The sequence below is a fragment of the Bos javanicus genome, chromosome 17 (genome assembly GCF_032452875.1).
Source record: "Bos javanicus breed banteng chromosome 17, ARS-OSU_banteng_1.0, whole genome shotgun sequence".
Classification (NCBI taxonomy): domain Eukaryota; kingdom Metazoa; phylum Chordata; class Mammalia; order Artiodactyla; family Bovidae; genus Bos; species Bos javanicus.
Genome location: NC_083884.1, coordinates 65436034 through 65462260, shown reverse-complemented (window position 1 = coordinate 65462260; position 26227 = coordinate 65436034). Strand labels below are relative to the sequence as shown.

At 45.0% G+C, this 26227-nt stretch overlaps 1 long non-coding RNA gene across 1 annotated transcript in view; it reads left to right on the top strand.

Moving 5' to 3' along the window:
- The first annotated feature begins 3946 nt into the window (after positions 1–3946).
- Positions 3947–26227, top strand: part of LOC133229002 (uncharacterized) — an 80678-nt gene continuing 58397 nt past the window's right edge. Inside the window, exons 1-3 of the long non-coding RNA XR_009730436.1 lie at positions 3947–4681; positions 16486–16627; positions 17176–17359. This is a non-coding gene — a long non-coding RNA (uncharacterized LOC133229002). The remainder of the gene's footprint in view (positions 4682–16485; positions 16628–17175; positions 17360–26227) is intronic.

Genomic DNA, 26227 nt, shown 5'->3' with positions numbered 1-26227 from the left:
TTCCAGCTTGTGATTCATCCAGCCTGGCATTTCCCAGGATGTACTCTGCATAAAAGCTAAATAAGCAGAGTGACAATATACAGCCTTGATGCACTCCTTTCCCAATTTTGAACCAGTCCATTGTTCCACGTGTGGTTCTAACTGTTGCTTCTGGACCAGCATGCAAGTTTCTCAGGAGACAGGTAAGGTGGTCTGGTATTCCCATCTCTTTAAGAATTTTCCATAGTTTGTTATGATCCACACAGCCAAAGGCTTTAGAATAGTCAACAGAGCAGAAGTAGATGTTTTTTCTGGAATACCCAAGGAAATGGCAACCCACTCCAGTATTCTTGTCTGGAGAATCCCACAGACAAAGGAGCCTGGTGGGCTACAGTCCATGGGGTCCCAAAGAGTCGGACATGACTGAGCGACTAACACACAACCACACACACACAGCCAAAGGCTTTAGAATAGTCAACAAAGCACAAGTAGATGTTTTTCTGGAATAACCTTGCTTTTCCTATGATCCAATGGATTATGGCAATTTGATCTCTGGTTCCTCTGCCTTTTCTAAATCCACTTTGTACATCTGGAAGTTCTCGATTCATGTACTGCTGAAGCCCACCTTGAAGAATTTTGAGCATAATCTTGCTAGCATGTGAAATGAGTGCGACTGTACAGTAATTTGAACGTTCTTTGGCATTGACCTTCTTTGGGATTGGAATGAAAACTGACCTTTCCCAGTCCTGTGACCACTGCTGAGTTTTCCAAATTTGCTGGCATATTGAGTACATCATTTTAACAGCATCATCTTTTAGGATTTTAAATAGCTCAGCTAGAATTCCATCACCTCCACTGGCTCTATTCATAGTAAAGCTTGCTAGAGCCCACTTAACTCCACACTCCAGGATGTCTGGCTCTAGGTGAGTGACCACACCATTGTGGTTATCTGGGTCATTAAGAACTTTTTTGTACAGTTTTTCTGTGTAGTCTTGCCACCTGTTCTTAATCTCTTCTGCTTCTGTTAGGTCCTTGCTGTTATTGTTCTTTATTGTGCCCATCTTTGTGTGAAATGTTCCCTCGGATAGACACCATTAAGAGAAAGAAACAGTAAAATGGAGTGGAAAAGGTTTTCGACAATGCACGTTGCCTACAAAGAATGTGGTAATAAAAAAAAGACAGAAAAAGTGAGCAAAGAATGTGAACACACATTCTCCAACAGAGTATCCGTGGCTAAAATTCAAATGAAAACGTGCCCTTTTTCAGTGTTGAGTGAAGTACAATTTGACACCCCCATGTGACAGTTCCACACATTCGCCAGAACGTCTAAAGTACAAGTTGTCATATCTAGTGTTGCTGAGGGTATGGAGGTACTGGAAATTTCCCCAGGGCGGGCAGTTGAGTAAGTTGACACAACTCTCCAGGAAATTACCCACCCCTACCTTGGACTCTGAAGTCTTCCCTCTGTGCATAGTCCCAGCACAGGTGTGTACTTATGTTCACAAGTACACACATCTGGAATGTTCACAGCACCACGATCACTGAGAGCCCCACACGTGAAACTGTCTGCATGCCCATTAACAGCAAAATGAGCAAAGGGTGGCATGTTCACACCGTGGTATGCCACACACAAAGAGGAGCGAACCACAACTGCATGGATCGAGGTAGATGAATGTCGCAAAGGAAGGATATCAGACACCAGATTATCTACTGCTTGCCAGATAGCGTGATGAACAAGTTACACACACTGCCTCATCCAGTCTTCAACACAAGACCATGAGTTGCTGTAATTATCCCATTTTACCAACGAGACGACTGAGGCTCAGAGAGCTTGGTCCCTGTCTCCATCCGCTTGTAGCAGACAGTGTATTACTGCTTATATTCCAGTGGGACTGCGGTACAAACAGAATTCTGCTGTTCAAACTTGAATTTCCTCCTGACTGAACACCAGAGATTGTCCATTAAAGTAAATGGTCCCTGATCTTGAATATCTGGGGCTTGAAAATTGGGGGGAAAATGTTTTAGATAGGAAATTTTGCTTATTCATTAAAATTTTTTAATTAAATTATAACTGATTTACAATGTTGTGTTAGTTTCTGGTGTACAGCAAAGGGATTTAGTTTTACATATATATATAAAATATATATTTAATATATATTAATATTAATTATATATTAATATATAATGTATTTTATATATTTGATGTATTATAATTATATAACAATATAATTATATCTATTTATATAAATATATATAATATAATATTTCTATATTTATGTTATATACATTTATATTTATTTATATAATTGTAATTATATAAATTTATATTTAATATAATATATTAATATTAATTTATATTATATTAAAATATATAATATAGTACTAAGTTTTATATTAGTATAATGATTATATAAATTATAAATTATGTGAATTACATATTATTATATGAATAATGATATTATATAATTATTATATAAATTATATATCATATATACATTATATAAATTTTATATTTATATTTATATTATATAATATATCATATATGTATAATTATTTTATATCATATAATATATAATATATAATATATATAATATAATATTATAATATATATATAAATCTAAAATACATAAATATAAATACTAAATATATAAATACATAAAATAATATATTCTATATTTATATATTATTTCATATAATATATAATTATATATACAATGATATATTTTATATATATTATATATTATCATATATGATATAATTATATATAATTATATAATATACATTATATAATATATAATATATAACATATATAAAATAATATAATATATAATATATAATGTATTATATATTATATAATGTACTATATAATATATAATACATAATAATGCATAATACTATATAATACTCTATAATACATATAATATATTATAAATATATATTATATAATGTATTATATATTATATAATATATATGATATATTATAATGTATTATACATTATATAATATACTTTAAATTTTTAAATAATTTTATAATATATAATATGTATATAATTATATTTTTAAGATTATTTTCCCTTACAGGTTATTATAAGATAAACTATGATTATAAGATAAACTGTAAAAAACAAGAATTGAGAATTGTTCCCTGTGCTATGCAGTAGGTCCTTATTGGTAATCTTTTTTATATATAATAGTGTGTATATGTTAATCCTCTGATGCTGGGAGGGATTGGGGGCAGGAGGAGAAGGGGACGACAGAGGATGAGATGGCTGGATGGCATCACCGACTCGATGGACATGAGTTTGAGTGAACTGCGGGAGTTGGTGATGGACAGGGTGGCCTGGCGTACTGCAGTCCATGGGGTCGCAAAGAGTCGGACACGACTGAGCGACTGAACTGAACTGGAACTCCTAACTTATCCCTTCTCCCTCCTTCCCCTTTGGTAATGAGTTTATTTTCTATGTCTGTGGGTCTGTTTCTATTTTGCCTGTAAGTTAATTTGTATTTTTTTAAAGATGCCATATATAAGCAATATCATAGGATACCTGTCTTTCTCTGGTTTATTTCACTTAATATAATAATCTCTAGGTCCATTGGATAGGACATTTTAAATTTTGCTTATTAAGGACGTGAAAATCCGTCAGAGATCCACCGCTCCATTTCAAAAAAGAAAATGCATCTTAACCCATAAATGTAAGAAGGACATGATTTCAGGAAAATAAATAAATAACCATAGCCTTTCCCAGGCAGGGACAGCTGGTGTTTGTACGCTTGACATTTTTGCTACAGAGACCTTCTGCCGCTGGCTTATAGATCTGAATGTTGTCTCCGATCCTTCCTAGCTGTGTGACCGCGGGCAAGCAGCTTGGCCTCTCTGGGCCTCTCCCCGGGGTCGTTGCGAGGATTAAATGACGTAACCTACGCAGCGCCCTTGGCACACTCCTGCCGGGCGGTAGATCGACCGACTTTCACGAGACACAACAGCGCCACCTGGTGGCTCTGCCTCCCTCCGCGGACAGACGAGCGGCTTCCGCGGACCAACAAGAGGCACCCGCAGGCAGTGAGCGGGAACCGTGTGTAACCGCCAAGGCTGAGGCGGAAGCCGGGAGAAAAGCCATAGATATTCATGGCATCCCTTAAAGCTCGGGCCTGTCCGTCTGCCTGAGAATAGTTTGTTCCTCGGAAACTACTGTCCAAGCTGTCAGCTCTGGAAGCGGAGAGAAGATGAAATCTCTCTTCCTGATGCCGCCTCCTTTCCCCCGCTGCCCCCCAGTCATGGGGACCAGGAAGAGGGTATAATTTATTTGAGGTTGGGGGGCCTTAGAGCTGTCACTGGGGTCCGAGCTGTGTGAGGGGGGGGTCCCTGTCAGTCACAACCCCCTGCTTGCCTCTTGCTTTCCTGGCGAGGTCTGAAGATGGGAAAAGCCTGTGTGTGGCGGTCACGAAACAGGGACCCTGGAAGCTCTGTGTTCTGCCGGGTATAAATAAGAGTCTTGCACAGAGCAAGCCATCCCACCGGAAACAGCCCTCTGTCCTCAGAAGAGACCTGAAAGCCGACTTGAAGACTCTGGAATTTTTACATTCCTTCCCCAGCAGGAGAGATTGATTTTTCTTTCTTGTCTCTGCCTGCAGACTTCCACTCAGCCTGCCAGCCTGGGAAGGAAGCTCGGCAAAGGACAAAGAAGAATGGCCCTGTGAGAAGGTAGGCTTGCCTTGGAATCCTGGTCCTGACGCTCGCTGGACCGTGTGACCTTGGGCAAGTCACTGTCTCTGAGGATGATTTATCACACCCTCCCTCAGGGATTTGGGGGTGCCAATGCATACCCACAGTCTCGGGTGCCTACAGGGGCCCAGCAGGCATGGTGGACGTGAGAAGTGTAGGGCAGCAGGGAGTGGTGGGGACTGGGGTAAACCAGGAGCCCCAACCACACAGAAGGGTGGCAGCTGCTGGTCAGCGTCATCTGCTCCAGGGCACTCAGGCATTTGATCCAGGCATTCTGGAAAACTTCAAATTTCCAGAATTTTTTTTTTTTTTTTCTCGCAAGAGTCTATGGGCTGACTTTGGCATTGTCGGGCTTAGCTGATGGGAGAGAACAGATTTGGTTAGCAGAAGAATATGGTGGAAAGAAAGGCAAGCCCAGTGCTGCCAGTTTTTTCTCCAGTGTTCAAGAGAAACAGAAAATCATCTCTATTTTTCAGTGTTGGTAGTTCAATATTAAAAAACAAAACAATGCCGGGTGTTGGCTGTGTGACCTTGGGCAAGTCTCTTAACCTCCCTGAACTTCTCTTTCTTTAAGAGTAGTGAGAATAAGAATACACCTAGCTCCTGATCTTAGCGATTTACATAAACCACTTCCATGAGCTCTTCCCTCCCTGTGACAAGGGAGCTGTTACTATTATTTCTCATCTTATAGGTGAAGTAGCAGAGGTGTCGAGAAGCTGAGTAACTTGCCCAGACTCCCACAGCTAGTAAGCAACAAGGCTTTAGTGAAAACAAAATAAGGCATGGAAATTGGTCAGTGAGTATTAGCTATTGTTGTGCCACGGTCATTATAATCACTATTATTAATAACAGGAATAGCTCACGGTCAATTCTCAAACTTAATCCAATGCCCACAGTAAGCTGCTAAGACTCTGATTCATCAGACAAGACCAGGGCCAGCTCTGAATCAAGCAGTATGCAATTTTGAAGGTAGCCCTTGGCCATCTTAATAGTTCTTCTCACATAGATATTGGGTCTCACACTGCCAGTGGGTTTTCTGGAATGATAATTAAATTCAGACCCCTGGCGCAGTGGATGGACCCTCATCTCCAAGTGACCAAGCCAATCATGACCAGTAATTTACAGCTTGAGTTGTTCTGAGATCAATACGAATTTGTTCTTCATCGAGTGGGCTGTAAAACACAGGTGACAGGCAGCCCCGAAAGCTGTTGACATGGGAGCAGAGAGCTCGCAGGGCCTGGAGGGGCCCAGGCTGTTGGAGGAGAGACGAGACAGAGGGTGGAGGAGGCTGCCCTCTGTCCAGGTGGCTGTGGTCAGAGCTGCCCTGAGTTCCCATTGGGACTGGCTCAGGACATCGTCTTGGTGAGAGAGTAGGTTTTATTGGCAGTGAGGTGTGGCAGAAAGAGAGTAAGTTTTGGAGTGGACGGAAGTGGATGTGTATTTCGATATGCCATCTGCTACCCGTGATTCTTCTTGGGAATTGGATTCTGTTCCCTGATACTTGGTTTTCTTACCAGTCAAATGGGCGATGAACTGAACCCGTTGCACAGATGAAGACAAAATGGGTCTGTGTTTGCAAAGTGTCCCTGTTTTGACTGCAATGCCACACTCTCAGATGGAGTTCTTGAGAGATTGTGGAGTCAGGCAGACCTGGGGTGGAATTCTGCCCATTTCCCCTCCAAGCCGAGTAACCCTGGGGTTACCCGAGTAACCCTCTACTACTCCGAGCCTCAGTTTTTATGTATAGGGATAACAATAGAAGCCCCCGCCCAGGTCGGCTGTCATCATTAAATGAGATAATGCACATAAAGATAAATCAGCACCATGCACAGAATATAGTGTGAGCCCAGCAAGAAAATGGCATGATTTTTGCCCATCTGACTCATTCATCCAAGCTGGCGGCACAGTTAAGAAGGAAGGAGGGGGAATTCTCGTGTGGTCCCGTGGTTAGTATTCGGCAATTTCACTGCCAGGGCCCAGGGTTCAATCCCTAGTTGGGGGACTAAGATCCTACAAGCTCTGTGGTGGAGCCAGGAAAAAAAAAGGGGGGGGATGAGAGTGTGTGGAGCTCTCAAATTAACAAAACACTGTGCTAAGGACTTTGTACAAGGAGCTGAATCTATGTATAGCTCTTTGGGTACCTTTTTAGTCCTCTTGGTTTTCTCTTGCTCTGCCGGGTGATTGGGAACGGTCTTTGGGAGCTCTCCACAGACTTACCCAGCAGGGGCATCTTGAACAATCTTACAGTTATTTCAAGAATTTTCCCCCTCCCCAGTCCATCAGCCAAATAAGAGGCATTCCCAAGATTACTATAGTTTAGAAGGAGATTTAGAGAATGCTTGAATCTGTGGCCTCCCAATGCCTTTATCAAAACCATGTGTTCCAAGAAATTGCTCACAAGAGGCCCAGCTCTATCCTGTCCTCTTCGAATTTCTTCCTGTCCTGAGACAAGACGTTCCTCCTTCTTGGATGGGGCTGAGCTGAAACACAAGCACAGAAGTAGAGTTTTAAAGTCAGATTGAAGTGGGTTGTGAAGCTCAGGTTGTCCTCTTAGCTGCTGGGTGACCTTGAGCAGATGACCTCCCCTGATTCCTGAACCAGTAGAGAGAATGTATCAGCACCAGGGTCCAGGGCCACTTCGAGAGTTAAGTGGGATGTATGTTAACGCCCTTGGCACAGAACTTTGCTATTGTTTGTTAAACTGTCATTGTGACTGTGTGTGCGTGTGCTAAGTCGCTCCAGCCGTGTCCGACTCTTGGCAACCCTATGGACTGTAGCCCGCCAGGCTCCTCTGTCCATGGGATTCTCCAAGCAAGAATACTGGAGTGGGTTGCCATGCCCTCCTCCAGGGGATCTTCCCCACCCAGGGATTGAACCTGGGTCTTCTGCAGCTCCTGCATTGGCAGGCGAGTTTTTTACGGCTGAGATGCCAAGGAAGCCCATTATTATGACTACACACATCCTAAGTGAGGTCAGGGTAAAGACTGAGACCCTGGAATGGGGCTAGGATGTCACAGAAAGCTCCATTCGATGCTGCAGCACTTGGTCACCCACCCCTGGTGTTGGGAGGGCTATGCACAGTTCTTCTGTCAGGGGGAGGGGATCCCATCTGCTCTTGGAAAAGCAAAATTCTTCTCCTTTCCAGGGAGGTAGGGACTGAGGCATCCCTCAGCCCTTCCAGGGCTCTGAGCTACACTGAGATTTCTCCTAGGATCTGTCTGTTGGTGGTCTGGCGTCATCCACCCATTAAACAGCCATTCAGCGCACTCCATTCTAGAAAAACAAGAATCTGCCAGTCCCTGTGGTATCCTAGGGTTTGTGGATTTTTAAAAATCTAAATATACATTTATGGGCATCAAGCCAATGGTGAACTTGGGCCAGCTTTAATCTTGTAGATGAATGATATATATACTACAAGATGATTGCAGGGGAAAGTAGAGAATGTCTAGGAAGCTACTCAGAAAGGAGAGAAGTTACCATCTGTTTCTATCCAGTTATCACATACCCACCCCCAGCCACCCCCAAACTTAGCCACACACTCATTCCTGCATCCACCACCTGCTCCATATCCAACCTAATATCCACCCCATTCTTCATCCACCCATTCCTCTACCCACCCCATCTCCCTTCAAACTCACTGATCCATCCCTCCCATCCATCCATCCATCCATCCATCCCTCCATCCAGACATCCACCAATTGCTCACCCTATCCATCCACTGATCGAACATTTATTAATTGCTCATTATGTGCCACAACTTGTGTTGTGGACCTAGGACACACATAACTTAAGACATGGCTCCTTTCCCCAAGAACATCTCTGTCCTGTGTGCAAGAGCTATACTTATAAAACAAAACAAGACAAAATAAAACTCAAACCAAGTTTTTAAAAAATAAATATTTATTTACTTGTTTGGCTGCCTTCATTGCCACGCTGTTGTGTCGCATTGTTGCCTTTTGTTGTGTCATGCAGGCTTCTCTTTAGTTGTGGCGTATAGGCACCAGAGCTCATGGGCTCTGCAGCTTGTGGCATGCAGGCTCTCTAGTTGAGGCACGCAGGCTCAATCAAGTTGCGGCTTGTAGGCTTAGTTGCCCCACAGCATGTGAGATCTTAGTCCCCCAACCAGGGATTGAACCCATGTCCCCTGCACTGGAAGGTGGATTCTTAATCACTGGACTACCAGGGAAGTCCCTCAGCCAAGTTTTAATAAGACACAGCATGCAAGATCTTGTAGTGCCTATGCACCTTTGATTTGGTTTTGGGCTCTGCTAGACGGATATCATTGTACCAGCCGCAGCACTTTATTAATCCCTAGTTTCCTCCTCTGCTAAGTGGGAATAGTAATCACATCTACTTCAGAGGATCATGGCGAACACCCAACAAGTTAATGCTATGGAAGTTAGCATGTTGGCAAAGGGTCACAGAGCAAAGAACTGCACATGCCCTCTGGGAACTGAGAGCAGCCCCAGACGACAACCAGGAAGACGATGGGAACCTCAGTCCGACAACCACGAAAAACTGAATTCTGCCAGCAACCCTGCGAGCTCAGAAGTAGACCCTGAGCTCTGGAAAGGAGCCCACTTGACGTCTTGATTGAAGCATTATGGGGCCCTGAGAAGACCCGGCTAAGCCATACCTGGACTACTGACTCATGGAAACTGAAAGATATCGATTGTGTGTGGTTTTAAGCCGCTAAGGCTGAGGAATTTTGTGATGCAGCAATAGATAACTAAGACGTTCAGAAACTTGCCCAAGGCTGCATAGCTCCTCAATGATAGAGCCAGAATTGAGAGCAGGAGAGAACCACCGCGTGTATTGAAAGATAACCAGCCAGAGGGCTTAAATTGCAGAAGATTTTCTGACGAGCCCTCAATTGACTGGAAAATCAAATTAATCAGAATTTCTAATTCGCGTGTCTTATGATTAGTCAGGGATTTTCTGGATTTGTAATCAAGTTTTCCGTGCCAGCTGGGGTAGGTGCCTTGGACACCCTGATGATGTTGGAGAAATGAAGCCACTGGAGAGTTGGGAGAAGAAAGTTCTATTTCGTTTTCTGCAAAGGTCTGATTCAGAGCGGCAGAGTGTTTTCTCATTTTGAAAATGTGATGGGGGTTGTGTGTTTCTTGAGGCACTGCCACCTGACTTTATTCCTCCCCATTGGACCCCATGAACTGAAAAATTACATCTCTGGATAACTGGCTTATTCCTTTCAAAGACAGAGAATGGTTCCCCCACCACCAAAATGGCAATAGCTGCTCTCGATCATCCAGACTTTCTCTGAACCAGAGAGAATCCACTTGAAACCTAGGTAGAGGTCCCTAGGTCACCTACAACAGCAAGAATTGCATCACTGTGGTCCTACACAGAGCATACAGAAGGCTCTCAGCAAGTCTTTATTTGGTGAAATAATATTGTGTTAAAGTTAGTGGCAGTTTGAGATTTATGCTGCTGACCCTAAATGATTTTTAAACAATTAAGCAGGGTCGGCCTTTCAAACAAATGTGTTTTTGGAGCAGTAACTACAATTGGCCACGTGCCTCGCATGTACCAGGAACAGCGTTAAGCTAATGAAATCCAATCACTCACTTAATCATCTCAAGAGCCATGTGGACTAGGAGTGTTCACCTCCATCTTTTGGATGGGAAACTATGAAGGCAAATGAGTCTGTAACTTGCCCGAGAAACCCTTATAATTAGGTGATGGAGATCACGGTTTGAGTCCATGTCCACTTGGAAGCAAAGCTCATGCACTTTTGACCAATGACTCCTAAAGATTGGCACAGTCATTCCTTCTGCAAGGATTTAGCAAACACAAGCTTCAGAGATGGAGAAGGGTATGATGTGTAATTAGCTCGAATTAGGCAGTTCCTGCCTTCTAGGGGATGAGCACTTGGAAGAAGAGACAAGATGCAGAGAGAGGCATCGATGCAGTGCTTATATGATCTGGTATCCAGAGCTGTTGAGATCAACAGAAGACAGCAGTCTAATGCTACCAGGAAAAATTTCAGAATAACTCATATTCACTTATTGTAATTCTCCAACACTAGATGAGGACTCATGATCCACAGAAATATCTCTTAAACCTCTTTTTCCATCCCAGCCACACCACACCCCAAACCAGCTTCTCCACTCTTAACTGATGCAGCTGTTTCCCATCTTTTGTCTTTTGCATTAAAATTCCATATCCTGAAGCTCCAAACAGCAATTTGATGGATGCACATACACTGTCCCCAAGGAAATACTTAACATCCGTGTGTGTGCACGCAGACACACACACACACAGCTTTGCTAATCATTTCAGGGGGTCCACAGACATCCTGAATCTTATCCCAGTTTCTGAGTAAGAGAGCCCACCATTGGTAATCTGAAAACCCATTTGCCAAAGGAAAAGAGATTCTCCTCTTAACTTGTGAATGAGAGAACTTCAAAAATTTACATTAAAATAGGTGCGTGCCCCACCCCCAACTAACCAAACCTCATGCTTGCTGCTTCAGAAGCTCCTGTTCTGCAGTTTCCAGCCTGGATGGAGAGAGAGAGAGAGTGCTCTGGACTTAGGAGAGGAGAGGACAAAGGCCTTAGCAGCTCTCTAGCTGTTGAAACTCCAGCAGAAAGAGCTCGAGCCAACTCTCTCCTTTTATAGTCTGAATTTGAGTTATTGATCCCTAACGTTTCGGAGAAGGCAATGGCACCCCACTCCAGTACTCTTGCCTGGAAAATCCCATGGATGGAGGAGCCTGGTGGGCTACAGTCCATGGGGTTGCTAAGAGTTGGACACGACTGAGTGACTTCACTTTCACTTTTCACTTTCATGCATTGGAGAAGGAAATGGCAACCCACTCCAGTTTTCTTGCCTGGAGAATCCCAAGGATGGCGGAGCCTGGTGGGCTGCCGTCTGTGGGGTCGCACAGAGTTGGACATGACTGAAGCGACTTAGCAGCAGCAGCAGTAAGCAAGGTGGTTTTAATTCAACCACATGGGATGGTTCTGGAGCCCAGCAGTTCTCAACCACTGCATGGCATCACCACTGGATGGCCATTAGTTATCAGGGATGTTGGAAAATAATCTGAGCCATTAGATTATTGTTATTTCAACTTTGGTGAAATAGCAAAGTTGCCAGATTATTTGCTTAAAAAACAAATGTGAGAACATTTAAGTTTCTTTCTATAAGCATCCTGCTTTCAATGGTTTGCTTTCAAATGCGCTTTCCTGGAGGTGGGGAATGAGTGGGAATGGACAGTGGGAACCATCTGGGGAAATGGAAGGCAAAAGGAGAAGGGGGCGGCAGAGGATGAGATGGCTAGATAGCATCGCAGACTCAGTGGGCATGAATCTGAGCAAACTCTGGGAGATAGTGGAGGACAGAGGAGCCTGATCTGCTGCAGTCCATGGGGTCCTCAAAGAGTCAAACGTCTTAGCAACTGAACCACCTTCTGGGGAATTCAGGACAACACTGGATACTCACAATCTTACCCTTCATGGTTACTGATTTTTAGTGTTTAAAATATAGACATATATTTATGCTAACCCCAAGATTTGCTCTGCTAATCCTAAGATTTTTTTTTATGTCACCATTTTTCTCCTTCTAGAACAATGTTTCCCAAACTTCAGTTCCTTTAACATCACTGTCAAGATTTTTACCCTCTCTTCAGTTATACAATTTTATTTTTTTAAGGATTTGTTCTAACAGTCATCCCTCTATAGCCTTGGCCCTGGCAATCATGGTCACGAAATCATGAGACTGAGTGTTTATTAGTGCATCTTCAAGGTGCACTAATGTAAGTGCACAACTTTAAAATTCACCATCCACGTTCCCTCAAAAATTGTTCCCTACCCCCTCACATGGTGCGATTACCACATTTTTGAGGACCCACTGTTGTAATAGGTGCCATCATGAGTTGAAGAGATTAACTTTTATCCATTTTTCCTTTTGTAAATTCCAGTTCTTTTAAAGCCACCCATTAGATGATTACTATGTGCCAGGCACTGGCCTGCCCAGGTGCATTTCATTTAATCCTGGCAACAGAACTTGAGGTTTCTATTGCTATTCCCATTTTACAGATGGAGAAAAAGAGGTTCAGGTCTAAGGGTTGTGCCAAGGTCATACAGCCTGTGACTGCCAGGAGGACAGAGCCAGGCGTCTTATCTCAGGGTAGTGAGAAATTTCCAGCCATATGGAGGTCCTGGGGAGCCTACTTGAGTGCTCGGATATGCGTGTGCTGTGTCAGTCACTCAGTCGTGTCCGACTCTTTGTGATCCCCGTCCCAGGCTCCTCTGTCCATGGGATTCTCCAGACAAGAATACTGGAGTGTGGCTATTCCCTTCTCCAGGAGATCTTCCCAACCCAGGGATCGAGCCTGGGTGTCCTTCATTGCAGGCAGATTCTTTACCATCTGAGCCACCAGGGAAGCCCAAGTACTTGGATACTGGGCTTCTTATTTTAAATTTAAAAAATTTTTTTTAATTTTTAACATTTAAATGATTTATGTTTTTAAATTACAAAATTTTAATTTTAAAATTCATTTTTTATTTTTAAAATTAAAAAAAATTTTTTTAGACTACTGGGTTTCTAAAGTGACTCCATCTCCTCTAAACAGTCAAACTGCAGCGGGGACAATTTGTTTGGGAAGTATGTCACTGTGTTCCAGCAGCCTAGATTCTTTCCAAGAGTTTCTCAAAAATGCAGGAGAATAAATATCAGATTCTTTATTGCCCACCCCATAATAGGAATATAACTTATTACCATCAGAGCACCAGCCTTTCGGCAGCCTCCGTAAATCTGGCGCTCCAATTGACTCCATATGCATTTAGGCAAAACCCAGCCCACGCAGGGGATCAGTGGATGTAATTGGAATATGGAGCGGGGCTTTTGGATTAATCATATTCTGAATATTAACTGCGTATTATGCTGATTTCCTTGTAAATATATTCAGAAGCCCCAGCGTGTGTACCTGACTTGGGCTCATACAATCAGAATAGCAAATATCCTGAATGTGGGGGTTGGAAGCCATCCCAACTGCAGTGTATGAGGCTGGGTTTCATCTCCCCTGAGAAAAAGAATATTTCAGCCTCTCCAGGAGGTCTCAAAACAGTGCATGGTTTTCTGACACCAGCGGAAGAAGCAATGTTTGTTTTCAGTTGCCTGGTTTGGAACAGATTTTGTCAAAGGACAAGACTGTGTTTTACATTGATTTCTTGGAGGGTTTTTTTCCTGCTCTAGAACTTCTTTGGGAATAAGTTACTCTGTACAATTGTCTTTACTGGTTGTGGTGGGCAGCAGGGGTTGGAAGGAATGTGGATGAGGAAATAGGATGGAGAATAGTGTGACCAAGGCTGAAGTTTACAAGGAAAATCCTGAATGACTCCTGGGTCAGCCAAGGGCACTGCCAGGGTGACCCTGTTCCATGAGATCAGACAGTAACCTCCGCTGAGTGTCACACAAGCAGGGCTTGAACCCGAAGAATATTCTCTAGCAGTCCCAGCAACTCTGAGAGCTTAGGTTTTAAGAAACCCATTTCACAGACATAGAAACTGAGACTTGGACACTTATTTTTTTTTGCTTTGAGGAAACATGAATAAATAAGTCATGGGAAGAGGACCTGGACTCAGGCACAAAGGAAAGCTGACACCAAAAAACTCAGCAATCAAGAACAATGATATTCCAATGCCGTATTTTTCAATTACTGCAAAAAAAAAAATCCATGATGAACAAAATATCAACGCTTTAAACTAAGAATTAATAACAGTGCTTTGCTGAGCCATAGTGAAGCCTAGGGCGAAAGGAAATATCAGTAATACTGATTCTGTCTTTATTTATCTTGTTAGTGAATCTTTTCGGCTTCTTGTTAAATTTTGTGCCTGAGGTGGGTGCCTCGCTCGCTTCACCCCAGATCTGGCCCTGTGTGGGAGCCAGAAGTATCTCCCTTAATCACACGTGTGATCACACATCAGGGCTCTGATCATATCTCTCCCAGGGCTCCCTGTTACCTTCGGGAAAGAGTCCAGGTTCCCACACCGGGCTCAGAGAGGATTCCATAATTGAGGGGGCACAGAAGGAAATGGCAACCCACTCCAGTGTTCTTGCCTGGAGAATCCCAGGGATGGGGGAGCCTGGTGGGCTGCCGTCTCTGGGGTCGCACAGAGTTGGACACGACTGAAGTGACTTAGCAGCAGCAGCAGCGGCAGACGTCAGCGGCCCCTGGAGCAGGCTGTGTGGTTTACACACAGCAGGCTGAGGACACCGGCTCCAGACCTCAACTGGGTTTGGATCCTATTCTGCTATTTTTTGTTGTTGTCCAGTCATTGAGTCACGTCCGATTCTTTGCGACCCCATGGACTAAAGCACGCCAGGCTTCCCCATCCTTCCCTATCTCCCGGAGTTTGCTCAAATTCATGTCCATTGTACTGGTGATGCCATCCAGCCATCTCGTCCTCTGCTGTCCCCTTCTCCTGCCTTCTTCAATCTTTCTCAGCATCAGGGTCTTTTCCAATGAGTCGGCTCTTCGCATCAGATGGCCAAAGTATTGGAGCTTCAGCTTCAGCATCAGTCCTTCCAGTGAATATTCAAGGCTGATTTCCTTTAGGATTTACCGGTTGGATCTCCTTGCAGTCCAAGGGACTCTCAAGAGTCTTCTCCAGCACCATAGTTTGAAAGCATCAATGCATTAAAACTCAGCCTTATTTATGGTCCAACTCTCACATCCATACATGACTGCCGGAAAAAGCATAGCTTTGATTATACAGACCTTTGCTGGCAAAGTGTATTCTGTCATTTTCTAGCAGTGTGATTTTGGATGGTACACTTAAAGTCCCAGGGTCTCAGTTTTCTCGCCTGAAAGAGGGTGAAACAGTCATTCGGGGTCCCACAGAGTTGTCGAGAAAATTCAATAATTAAAAACAAGACCTCATCGAACGCATGGTAAGTGCTCAATTAATTCATTCAACAAACTGTTAAGCATCTGCTGTGTGCCAGGTATACAGTGCTGGAGCTTGGGGCTCAATACATGCTATTTATTGCTATTACTATTATTTAATCCTCACAGCAGCTCACAAGGTAGGTGCCACTATTTTCCTCCCCATTTTACAGGTGAGGAGACAGAGCCTCAGAGGGATTAAGTAACACACCAAGCTAAGCAAATAATTAAATTGAGAAGATAGGGTAGAACCCCAGTAGATGTGGCCCCAAAGTCCGCAGGGTTCTTAGTGTGGGCTCTCAGAGCCCTGCCTGCATGCGTTTGTCTTCCCCTCAGGTTCTCTGGTGGGCAGAACCTATGGTGCCTTCAGCCTCCTGTCTGCCTCAGGCTTAGCAAGAAGCTTTTTATACAGCAAGTGCTCAACAAATGGTCAACAAAGTAAATTGCATCTGGTCTTGCAGCTTTCTTGAATCGCTTTGTGGTGTATGCCCTGTTTGTGGTTACTTAGTCGCGAAGTTTCGTCCGCCTCTTTTGTGACCGCATGAACTGTAGCCCACCCGGCTCCTCTGTCCATGGGATTTTTCCAGGCAAGAATACTGGAATGGGTTGGAACACCCTCCTCCAGGGGATCTTCCCAACCCAGGGATAGAACCCGAATCTCCTGCACTGGCAGGCGGATTCTTTGCTACTGAGCCACCAAGAAAGCCCCTTAAACCAGTTAGTCTATAGCATTTCGTTATGCCAGCCTGAGTAGTGTTAAGGTGTTTCTGAAACAACTTCTGTGACCCATCAAGGAATGAAAGTCAGACAGGAGATTCCAGAATGCCGTGATCCTAAACATTCACGTGTCCCTTCCCTCTCTTGATTCTTACAGAAATACTTGTCAAACATCTGCCAGGTGTCAGACCCTGTGCCCAGGCACTCTAAACTATGGAAACTAGAGTGGCATCCCCGCCTTGTGGAGCTGACATTTGAAAGAGCCAAGGCATCAGATCATGACAACGTCATTAAAACGGGTAAGGGCTATGGAGAATGTGCGTGGTTCTTCTCTGAACTCCTAGTCCCCTTCAGGGACAGAGGGCCTGGCTCAGGTGGCAGAACTGAGTCCAGAATGCAACTCCTCCCTTCCCCCTCCTCCCCAGCCCGCACGCACACCTGCTTCTCCACATACTAGAGATCCCACCGCCTAAGTCTTTTTCCCATCAGCCACTTCTCTCCACCCTCCCACCACCCTCATCCAGGCTGCCATAAGCATTTCCTTAGTGCCACTGCTGCTTCCAGCCTGGTTCCCATCCCCATTCCATTTTCTCCTGGGCAACCAGAGACCTCTTTTCAACATGCAAATCTCACGTGGCCTCTCTCCTCCTGCAAATCCTGCCAAAGCTCGACTTCCCTATAGCAGTGGTCTCTGAAACGGGGCATCGCAAACCAGGGTCAACGCAGGATGATCCTCCCGGGTGTGGGAAGAAGGGATAAGAACTTCTCTTTCTGTGTACTTTCTATCACATCTGTTTGGGAAGTTATATTTCTGGGGTGTGTTTTATAATGTATTTTCTTGGTTCAGGTTCCCTGGGAGCAGAGCCTGAGGCAAGGATTTGGATCCATGTGACTTACAGAGAGGAAGACACTCGGGAGAAACCCATGCAAGAGTCAGGGAAGCAGGATGAAGAGGCAAAAAGCTAATAAGCAAGGGTGGGGACCTCAGCTGGAGTCTAGCTTCCGCCTGGTTCTTCCGGGATCTCTGGCAGGTGAGTTACATCATAGGGGGTTGACCTTTTGTGTCGCTATGTCAGCCGCCTAACTTTAGGGTGGTGAGGGACATCAACTTCAAAGCAAGGCCCCTCCTTGTGGCCAAGGGAGGCTGCTCAGATGAGAGGGTGGGTCATTTATGAATGAGTATAATGGGCACCCAGAGTGTGGACTGTATGTATGGGAGTGGGAAGAAAAGATCAGATGGTCTGTTTATATCTATTTTCCATTTCTTCCTTTTTTCACTTTATGTATTTTCTCCCTTTCTCTCCATTTTATGTATTTTCTTCCCTTCTTCATCTTCCCCGTCTCCTTTCCCCCTCCCTCCCCTCTCCCTCTCCACTTCTCCCCATGTTTCATAATAGACACATCACCGCGTGTCTGTGATGTATTAGTATAAGATTATGTGTGTAATTTAACAGTAGATACATCAGTGTTGTCGGGGGTGAGGATTAAAAACTCATGTTGTTTTGACTCCCTCGGGGAGTATAGATGAACTTGAATTCACATCTGAATCCCTCTTCCCATGGCTGAAATCCAGTCATGCGTAGAAGCCAGGGCTGGAATGGGCAGGGAAGAAGCACAAGCAGCTGAAATCTAGACTTTAGAGGGGCCCAGCTTTGTTTACTTTGGAATCCGGCATCAGAACACTTTGACCCAGTCTCACTGGTCCCCTCGTCACTCACTGGGGGCGTGGGAAGGGGGAGCGTGCACCAAGGGGAGCCCTTGCTGCTATTTTTAGAGGGTCTGATAATTCTGAGCTCTTCCTATGCCTCAGCCAGCCCCTAATGGAGCCTCCTGATGCTGTGAAATCCAAAAGCTGTATCATCCTTGGCCAAGAACAGCAGCCAGAGTGGAAAGCCTCGTGGGTCAGGGGAGCCAACAGTGTGAAGGTCATGCACTTAGAAACAAAGGGGGTTCTCACCGTGTGCCAGGCTGGGCCCTCTGTGCAGATCACTCCCGTCTCAGCTTCTGGGCTGAGACTGGGAGATCGCAATTCAGGTCGCATCTGCAGTAGACCGGCCTGAAAAAGGAGGGGCTCAAAAGTCAGACACAAGTGGGACCCTACTGCACTCTGGCCAGATACCCAACCGCAAGAGCTAAGTGACCTTGGGCGACTTTGGTAATTTCTCTGAAGTTAAGGTCTTTACAACACCTAGGCCAGTTTCCCAAAGCTGAACCCAGGACAGTGTGAGGTGAGCACAGTCCTACAACTGATGACAATAACTGAGCACTTTGCTGTATGCCCAGAGCTGTGCGAAATGAGACGAGTGTGCCTACGTGCATATGTACACGAGTCACGTGTGTACACACGTACGTGTGTTCTAATTCTGTAACCTCAACAACCCTATTGGCTGGGCGTGTAGACCCTGGTTTTTCACCAAGGAGTCTGGGGCTCATCACTGCTGATAAGCGAGGGTCCTGGGGTTTGAACCAGGGCTGTACACGTCCTCACCACCCCCTTTGCTGCCTCACATACCTTCCCTCTGTTATCAGCTCCCCCAGTACAGACTCCAAATCCTTCTGAGACAGCGAAGCCCTTGTTTGCAGGTATTTGGAAATCATAACAAGAAAGCAGAATCACCTTTATTAAAAATTCCACGTGGAAGCCAGTTGGGTGTAGAAAATGCACACATCCGATGGACTGAACATCTTCTTTATCTCGGCCGCTGCCTACCCTAAATTAAACCCCCCTGAGGGCACCGCTGTCTTAATTAACAGCGTGCCTTGTTAACAGCGTAAACATTTCTCCGGCTACGTGGAGCAGATCATGCCAACTAAAGAGGGAGACGAGGCCGAGCCGGAGGGCTCCTCTTGCCTGTCTGGTCCCCAAGTGTCTTCTGGGAGGTCACGGAGACGCAGGGCCCTGGGGTGACGGCCACCCCTGTGCAGTGAGCTGCAGTGGGTCTGTGGGCTGCCCTTGGAGGCTGGGAGCTTGGATTTGGAGTCACTGAGACCTGGGTGTGTGTGCTGGCCCCTCTCTGCGCCTCAGTTTCCCCAGCAGTGCTCAGCTCACAGGACGATGCAGTACTTACCCACCTCCCCCCAGCCCCACTCCACCTGGAGCCCAGGTGAGGCTTGAATGAGGACATGTGCACAGAGGTACTGAGCACAGGGCCTGGCAGGTAAGGATGCTGCCCCGCCCCCTTCCATCTGCTCTAGTGAACTTTTTTTTTTTTTAATGCCTTTGGGCCAGTGAGCATCAGTATAATGTCCCACCTGGGTAGGGATATTTTCCCTCGTCCAGAGTCCCGTCTCTCCAAGGAAGAAGCCAAAAACTCACCTTGCCATCTTCCTTGTAAGCTTGTGGTCCAGTATGGGGACCCAATCCTGGAAGACTTGGATTTTGTGTGTGTGTGTGTCGGGGGGGGGGGGATATTTTTTACTGAAGAGTAACATATATTTGTATATAATGCTTCAGAAGTCAAGAGGGTAGATACTCCTGGGGAAGAGTGACGTGGGGAAGAGTAAGAGTATCTCCTCTCTTGACTTCTGAAGCATAGGCTAGTTTGGATAGTCTTTGAAACTTACAGAAGTGAAATTATATAAAGATATATATTACGTGAAGATATATATGGAAATTAATAGAATTAATTGTATCTATAAATTACATACATACATATAAATTGAATATATATATTGAATTAATATACACATAGAAATATAAATTATATTGTGCATATAGCTGTACACAACTCATCCCCATCGCAGAGCACTACTCCACCATGTGATGATACCATAGTTAGTCAGCTATGAAAAAATATTTATTCAGCTGCACCAGGTCTTAGTTGCGGCCTGCCGGATTCTTAGTGGTGGGTGGCATGTGAAATCTTAGTTCCCTGGCCAGGGATCGAACCCAAGCCCCCTGCATTGGGAGCTTGGAGCCTTAACCACTAGACTATCCGGAAAGTCCCTGTAGTTAATTTATTAATTCAACTGTTGATAGACATGTGGGCTGTTTCCAGTTTTCAGCTAATACAAATAAGGCTTCTATGAATATTCTTGTACATGTTTATTGGTGAATGTACATGTGCATTTCTTTTGAGTAGAATTGCTGAGTCAAAGATGATACATATAGTTGGCTTTAGCAGGTACTGTGAAATCCTTTAGGAAGTGTTTATACCACTTTTACATTTTCACTGATAATATCTGAGAGTTTGCAATTGCTCCAGCCTTTGGGCTTCCTAAGTGGCACAGTGGTAAAGAATCGCCTGCCAATGCAGGCAACTCAGGAGATGTGATGGAGAAGGAAATGGCAACCCACTCCAGCGTCCTTGCCTGGAGACTCCCCATGGACAGAGGGGCCTAGCGGGCTACAGGCCATGGAGTTACAAAGAGCTGGACACGACTGAGCGACTGAACAATGGTGCGTGTGTCCTAGTGGATGTGGAGCCTCCCCTGGAGTGGTCCAGGGGGATGGAATCAGCATTGACCTTGTGGCCTCGAAGCTGAATCTCCCTTCCCTCCATAAGGCTGCAGGTGAAGCATTTGCATCCCCCATGCTCGCTTTCCTCCAGAACCGATTTGCCCCTGCACGCTCCTTCTCCAGTAAACTGAAATACAAGGTCTCCTTGTAATACTTTTATACACTGCTCGCTGCAGTTTAATATATGAGACACTGCATCATAGTCTGGAGGTTCAAAATTACCTCGAAGTAATCATTTCCTAGAGGGCTGGTAGTAAACATTCTGTCACATAGCTATAGATTGTCGCCTGTCGCCATCCATCAGCCCCCAGGGAGATATTAGGGGGAATGATACGGGAGTGAACGGAGAACAGGTGCACGTGGCTGCCAGCCCTCTGCAGAGGGAAACAGGCTTGGTGGCCTTATGGCAGCCTGGCTTTGTCAGGGGTGGGTTCTGTCTGCACCACAGCCCAGGATTGTGGATTTGAGCTATGGGTGGCCTGTTGGCTTACTCAGTTCCAGGTTCACTGACTCTGTCAACCCTCATCTTGGCCTTCTGACATCTTCCCTGCAGCCTTCAGATCAAAGCCATCACCTGCGTTTGCACAGTGATAATGGTGGTGTGTGGCGGTGCACATGTATGTTCGCTCAGTCATCTCTGACTCTTTGCGACCCTATGGACTGTAGCCTGCCAGGCTCCTCTGTCCATTGGATTTTCCAGGCAAGAATACTGAAGTGGGTTGCTATTTCCTCCTCCAGCCTTCCCTGCCCAGGGATCAAACCCTTGTCGTCTCCTTCGTCTCCTGCGTCAACAGGTGGATTCTTTACCGCTGCATCACGTGGGAAGCCATAATAATTACAGTGACCGCTTACAAGCACTCCCTCTGCCCCATGGAGCCTGCTGATCCTTTTCAGGGGTCATCTTATTAATCTTCAGAGTGACGCCAAGAGGGGATTAAAATTTTAGCCGTATTTCACAGCTGAGGAAACTGAGGCTCAGAGATGTGGGAAAGCCTGCAAAGTCACACAGCTGGCCAGTGGCAGAACCAGGATGTGAACTTGAAACTTGACCGTCTGCCTCCAGAGACCAAGTGCTGAATCATGACTCGTTGCCACGAGTTGCCTCTGTTAAACATCCAGGTCCTCACTGAGCTCATGAGCTTGCACCCTTGCTATTTTCAGAGGCACGCTGCTCTTGTACAGGTGGAGAAACCCAAGTTCAGCATGTAGATGGCATTACCAGAATTCCACTGAAGGGTTCTCTGGCCACGCACCTGAAAATTCCTCCTTGGGAAGGCTTCTAGAGTACAAGTAAAAGGTCACTGCCTGCAAACTTGCAGCACCTGTGAAGGGTCACCTCATGGACCTAATGACTCAGTGGACTTCAGCCTAAGTCCCCAGCACGATCCGATGGGGCCTGAGGAAATGAAGTTGATACAGTGTGAACGACCCTCTTAAGAAAGTTAATAGTAATACAACTTAGGTACCGGCATAGCTATTTGTCAGGTGCATTCAGACAGCAGCCCTGAAACTTACATTTCATGAATGGCAAGATCAGTCCACTCTGGCCTGAAGGCTACTGTGGGGTCCCATCTTGTTTACTCTGACGATGAAAAGTATTGCCTCAGTTGGCATTTCGGGAATCTGAGATTGAAAAGGACAAAGTAGACCATGTTTAGAGGTTTTCAGCATGTCTTTGTCATTTTGGGGCTCCACCCAGGACTGGAACTAGGAGGCATTGGAGCTCTGCTTGACTGCAACCCAGCAACACTCAAAGTCTAGTCTCTGAGCTGTGCCTCTGCAATCTTTGTCAACAGTTTTAGACAAGATCAACTGGACACTAAGAACCAGCATGTAAAAACTTTTATAGCAATCTAGTCTTGCAAGGTGGAGAAGGCAATGGCACCCCACTCCAGTACTCTTGCCTGGAAAATCCCATGGACGGAGGAGCCTGTTAGGCTGCAGTCCATGGGGTTGCTAAGAGTCAGATACAATTGAGTGACTTCATTTTCACTTTCATGCATTGGAGAAGGAACTGGCAACCCACTGCATTGTTCTTGCCTAGAGAATCCCAGGGACAGGGGAGCCTGGTGGGCTACTGTCTATGGGGTTGCACAGAGCTGGACACGACTGAAGCAACTTAGCAGCAGCAGCAGTCTTGCAAGGGGGCCAGGGGCACTTGCATCATCGAACCAGCTATAGGCCAGTCAAAGTGTTGTTGAAATTCAGTGGTGAGATGCTGGTGATGCAAGCAAGTACTAATCACGCAGAGTAGGACCACATGGTTGGGCTTCCCAGGTGGCACTAGTGGTAAGGAACATGTCTGCCAATGCAAGAGATGTAAGAGATTTGGGTTTGATTCCTGGGTCAGGAAGATCCCCTGGAGAAGGTCATAGCAACCCACTCCAGTATTCTTGCCTGGAGAATCCCATGAACAGAGGAGCCTGGTGGGCTACAGTCCACAGGGTTGCAAAGAGCTGGACACCACTGAAGCGACTTAGCACACACGCGTGCTGCTGCTGCTGCTGTCGCTTCAGTCGTGTCCGACTCTGTGCGACCCCATAGACGGCAGCCCACCACGCTCCCCTGTCCCTGGGATTCTCTAGGCAAGAACACTGGAGTGGGTTGCCATTTCCTTCTCCAATGCATGAAAGTGAAAAATGAAAGTGAAGTCTCTCAGTCGTGTCTGACTCTTAGTGACCCCATGGACTGCAGCCTACCAGGCTCCTCTGTCCATGGGATTTTCCAGGCAAGAGTACTGGAGTGGGGTGCCATTGCCTTCTCCAGAGCACACATGTGTAGGATCGAATGATTACTGGCAGCTCCATGGACAACTAGGACCAGTCTGTGAAATATTTGGGAAAAAAAACAAAGCTGGCCCTTCATCACAGACACTTTGACATGTACTGGTATAAACTTTGTTAGGGACAATGCTGTTTTCAAAACACCCTGTTATCAGCATTTTATTCCACAAACAAGTAAACCTCGGACCAAGATGACCATAACAACAACAGCAACAAAACCCCAAACCTAATGTGGTAATAATTTGTTTGAGGTATGGTTTCGTTTCTTCCTTGTTTTCTGTATATATTTTGAAGTATAGTTGATATACAGTGTTGTGTTAGATTCTGGTGTTCAGCAAAGTTGTTCAGTTATATATATGTATGTGTGTATTTTTCAGATTCTTTCCCATTATATGTTATTACAAGATAATGTATAGTTCTCCGTGCTAGACAGTAGGACCTTGTTGATTATTTTATATATAGTAGTGTGTGTCTTTTTGTCCCAAGCTCCTAATTTTTCCCTCTTCCCTTTCCCACTTTGGTAACTATAAATTTGTTTTCTATGTCTGTGAATCTATTTCTGTTTTGTAAATAAGTTCATTTGTATCATTTTTTTAAGATTCCACATCTAAGTGGTACCCTATGATATTTGTCTTTCTGTGTGTGACTTACTTTAGTTTAATAAGATAATCTCTAGGTCCATCCATTTTGCAGCAGATGGCAATACCTCAGTCTTTTTTATGGCTGAGCAATATTCCACTGTATGTATATGTACCACATCTTCTTTACCCATTCATCTGTCAGTGGACACTGAGGCTGCTTCCAAGTCTTGGCTATTTTGAATAGTGCTGCCATGAAACGGGGGTGCATGTGTCTTTTTGAACTACTTTTAGTCTTTTCTGGATATATGCCCAGGAGTGGGACTACAGGATCATATGGCAACTCTATTTTTAGTTTTTTGAAAAACCTCCGCACTATTCTGTTTAGTGGCTACACCAAGTTACATTCCCACCTACACTGTAGGAGGGCTCCCTTTTCTTCACACCCTCTCCAGCATTCATCACGTGTAGGTGTTTTGATGATGGCTATTCTGACTGGTATGCTGTGAAATCTCAATTTAGTTTTGATTTGTATTTCTCTAGTAATTAGTGATGTTGAGTATCTTTTCACGTGCCTATTGGCCATCTGTATGTCTTGTCTTTCTGACTTCTCTGTGTGCTGATGGGCTAGTGTTTGGCCGATTTCAGTTGGGTATGACTCTAGGCTGTGTGTTGTCTCATTTGGGGACCAGCAGCTCTCTTGTTATGGTGATGGCAAGAGTGCAAGAGATTGGAAACGTGATGCCTGTTGAAGCTTAGAACTGTAACAGTGTGACTTCCTCTCATATTTCATTGGCCAAGACAAGTCACATGACTAAGTGCAACACCAGTGAGGCAAGAGAGTAGACCTCACCCACAAGTCACATGACAAAGAGCATGGATGTATAATTCTGTGGCATTGGGAACCATAATCCAGTTCACCACAGCTGATAACCATGGATACTAGGAAAAGCACTTGGCAATGAGCCTGGCCAGAGTAGGTGCTCAGTAAACAAAAGCAGAGACATCACTTTGCCTACAAAGGTCCATATAGTCAAAGCTATGGTTTTTCCAGTAGTCATGTATGGATGTGAGAGTTGGACTATAAAGAAAGCTGAGCACCAAAGAATTGATGCTTTTGAACTGTGGTGTTGGATAAGACTCTTGAGAGTCCCTTGGACTGCAAGGACATCCAGCCAGTCCATCCTAAAGGAGATCAGTCCTGAATATTCATTAGAGGACTGATGCTGAAGCTGAACCTCCAGTACTTTGGCCACCTGAGGTGAAGGGCTGACTCATTGGAAAAGACCCTGATGCTGGGAAAGATTGAAGGCAGGAGGAGAAGGGGATGACAGAGGATGAGATGTTTAATAGTGTCACTGACTCAATGGACATGAATTTGAGCGAGCTCTGGGAGACAGTGGAGGACAGAGGAGCCTGGTATGCTCCAGTACATGGGGTTCCAAAGGGTCAGACACAACAGCAACCAAGCAACAACAACAAAACGTCTCTTGGGAAGCAGACTCCCACATCTTCCTCTGAAATGATTGTGTGGGAGGGATTCCCCCTCCATGAGAGGTACCAGGGACGAGTTGCCTTTCCAGCCCAGCATTAAGTCAGTATCCAGGGAGAAAAGGCTGTGACATCATGCGCCCAATGCTTTGTGTTCCTGGGAAGAAAGATCCCAAGTGGAGGCTGCCAGAACTATTATCAGCTGCTTGCATATCCATTTGCCCATCCACCACTCACAAAGTGCTCTATTTATTTGCACACACTCTGTAATATAGCAGCGGAGGGAGAATTCATTAAGGCGAATTGTGAGGGTTGCTTTAAAAAAGAAATTTCATCTCTCTATTTTATGCAGTGCATAGTTCCCTGTTTAATGAGAACTCTGCAAGTCCATTTTCCTTAAGGGTTTAATAAAAGTATAATTTAAAAAATTAAGACAGATGGGGAAAGTGCCGAGGGAAGCCATTTCTTCCATTAACTCACAGAGTAGACCTTCTCAATGCTGCAAGATGGGTGGGGAGAGGAAAGACTCCAGAAGCTATCAAGAGCCCTTTCAGGTTACATAAAACTCGGGCCTGGGTTTATGTGGCT